At 66.5% G+C, this 3,135-nt stretch overlaps 1 pseudogene; it reads right to left on the reverse strand.

Moving 5' to 3' along the window:
* Positions 1–2,230: 2,230 nt before the first annotated feature.
* On the reverse strand, positions 2,231–3,128 carry LOC116465683 (double homeobox protein 4-like protein 4; annotated as a pseudogene).
* Between the last annotated feature and the right edge of the window lie 7 nt (positions 3,129–3,135).

Raw genomic sequence — 3,135 nt, forward strand, 5'->3', positions numbered from 1 at the left:
TTCCCGCCGGTGCTGCCTCAGCTGGCGTGACCTCTCATTCTGAAACCAAATCTGCACCCTGGGCTCCGGAACGCCGATGGCCTGGGCCAGCCGTTCTCTGGTGGCGATGCCCGGGTACAGGTTCCGCTCAAAGCAGGCTCGCAGGGCCTCACTTTGGCTCGGGGTCCAGAGGAGTCTCCTGCGCGGTCCTCATCCTCGGGCTTCCGCGGGGATGGTGCTGTCTGAAGGTGTCGGGAGAGCCATCGCGGGGAGCCCTGGCCGGAATTTCACGGACGGACCCGGGCAGAGAGAGGCCGGAGGGCTCCCCTGCTCCACAGCTGGCCTGCGCACTGTGTTTTGGTCCAGCCGGGAGGCCGGCGCAGAGAGCCAGCGGCTCTTATGAGGGCCCACAGGCAGGCAGGCTCCACCCCTTCTTGCCTGCCGCTGAGCCCTGGGACAGCCCACCCTCGCCCTCCGAGAGGCCCCAGGGCACTGAGGCCTGGGGCATGGGGGGGTGGGGGGTGGGAGGGGTGGGACCGGAGGCCAGAGAGACGAAGCGGAAGGGGGAGAGGGGGAAGGGATCAGGGGCGTGGGTTTCGGGCGTGGGCTGGCTCTCCGGACCTCTGCAGGAATCCTGCGGGTACTGGAAGCCGCTCCCTGTGCTCCCACGCATCTTCGCCAGGGAGAAACCGGTCGGGAACGGTGGAGTGGAGTGTGGAACCGAACCTCCGGGAGAGTCTTGAGTTTTCCAGGCCCCCTCTCCGTGAAGACACCCAATGCCTGTGGGCGTCGCCGTTGCCGTGACAGTCTCACACACGCAGGTGTGTGGCTCCCGTTCATTTCCAGGTCGAAGACCAGAGCGAAACCCCAGGGACGATATACGTCCCCACCGTGGTGGCCTGACAATGGATTCCCGTGTCCCGCAAAGTAGGGAGTCTGCAGTGTGGCCGGTTTGGAGGCTGGCAAGGAGGGCGAAGACAGGATGCTGATCTTCGACCCTTCCCTGGCGGTGTCTGGGTGCCCGCAGGGCTCCGGAAGCAAAGAGTCAACATGGTCAGCCTTTGGGGGGCCGGAGAGACGTGAGCGACTGGCCCCCTTGCAATGGGCCTAGCGACGTGGAATCCGAAATCACGCTTCAGTCTTCCTGAGTGTGGATCCTCTGTGGTCGGGGCTGTCGGCCTGGTGCTCCACTGCAGGGCTCGGCCTGGCCTGGGGATGTGTGGTCTGTAAACCACGAGAGAGAAAACCCAACAGCAACCCGAGTGAGTCCCCTGTCTTTCCTCTTTGAGGAAACCGCCCATTCCTTGGGTGACCGAACCTGGGCGAACGGATGCCCCGCCTGCCGGCCGCCGCGGCGGCGGGCGACAGTGGGCCCAGACCTCAGCCCGCGCCGGGCGCTGGCGTTTTCCCGGAGCACTGGGTTACTTTTGCTCCAGGAGGCCTGAGACCGCTTCTTCTCTCTGCCTTCCTCCCTCTGTCCCGTACACCCTCCCGCCTTCCCTCTGTCCGTCGGTTGCTCTGTTGTCATTCCCTCCGTTCCCCACTGCCTCCCTCTCTCCATCCGTCCCTCCCTCCCTCCCTCCCTTCCAACGACCCTCCGCCCATCCTTCCGTCCCTCTAGGTCTCCCATTCCTATCTCCATCTGTAACGGCCTTCCCTCCGGCCTGGAAGGGTCAGCATCCCCGGTGTGCCTGGGGTCTGTGGTATGCGTTTAGCCTCCAGGAGCTCCATGGTTGCAGCTGGGAGGCTGCAGAGGCAAAGGTGGGCAAGCGACGGTGGAGCGGAAGCACAGATGGGGCGAGCCCCGGGAGGGAGAGAAGGCCTGGACGCTGCCCGGGCCCGGTGTTTCGCTGGACGGGTGTCCCCACCCAGCCCGGGGGAGGACGCATATTGCCGAGGTGGGGGCGGGGGGTAGCTGGTGGTCACGCGGGGGTGGGGTGGTGGTAAGGCAAGAGAGCTCTGCCTGGGCTGCTCCCAGAGGAGGCCAGGTGGCTGGCCGCAATGATGAGCGTGCGCGGTGGATGGCCCACCTGCTGGTACCTGGGCCGGCTCTGGCTCCGGGATCCCTGGGACGCCCGGGAAAGAATGGCAGTTCTCTGTTGTGCGGAGTCTCTCACCGGGCCCAGACCTAGAAGGCAGGAATCAGAGGCGGGTCCGCCCGAAGGGAAGACACACCCCTCCTTGCCCAGCCCGGGGTTCCCCGCGAAAGAGAGGCCACCACCCTGCCCCGACCCCGTCCCCAACCCGCGTCCTAAATCTCCTCCAGCAGAGCCCGGTATTCTTTCTCGCTGCTGGGTGGTACCAGCCTGGAGGCTCTTACAATTCCTTCAGCTCCCCGGGGCCTCGGTTTCTAGGAAAGGTTGTGCCTGCTGCAGAAACTCTGGGCACGCCAGGAGCTCATTCAGCAGCAGGCCGTTGGGGAGTGCAGACCAGCGCCTGGGCTCCTGGGGTGGTGGCGAGGGAGCCCGGACGGCTTGCATGTGCTGCGGCCGCGCGGAGCGCTCCGGGGGCGAGGGCTGCTCAGGTGGAGCTTCCCTGGCTTGGGGTTCCCACACCACCCCGTCAACCTGGGGCCCCTGGACCCAGCCCCACCACGGACTGCCCTGGGACGTGGGTGGCACAAGCACACCTCGGCCCTGTGGCGCAGCTTGAGCGGGGCCTGGCTGTCCCACCGCACCAGGGCCAGGAAGGCCGTCGCGCTTCGTGTCCCTGTCCTCCTGGCATTTGCTTGGGGGGTGCGGAGGCCACCGAGGCGTCTGAGGCTGGGAGAGCTCCCCTTCCAGGGGAGCCAGGGCGGAGTAGGCGAAATCCCCGCCTGCCTGGGCAACCGCCCAGGGAGCAGGGTGACACCCGCCGGGGGCTGCGTTGCACAGGCCGCCTGTGTGCGCCTGCACCCTGCCACCCTGTATCGGGTGCCTGGCCCTTCGGTTCTGAAACCAGATGTGAATCCTGGACTCCAGGGGGCCCGTCTCACTGGCCAGTCCTTCCCGGGTGGCGATGCCAGGAAAGCGATCCTTCTCAAAGGCTCGGACCAGCAGGGCGGTCCGGGCTTGGGTGACGGGGGTCCACTTTCGCATGCCTTCTTGCGGGCCGTGTCTCCCCGGCCAGATCCGAGATTCCCGCCGGTGCTGCCTCAGCTGGCGTGACCTCTCATTC

Source organism: Hylobates moloch, unplaced genomic scaffold, assembly GCF_009828535.3.
Source record: "Hylobates moloch isolate HMO894 unplaced genomic scaffold, HMol_V3 SCAFFOLD_8123, whole genome shotgun sequence".
Taxonomy (NCBI): Eukaryota; Metazoa; Chordata; class Mammalia; order Primates; family Hylobatidae; genus Hylobates; species Hylobates moloch.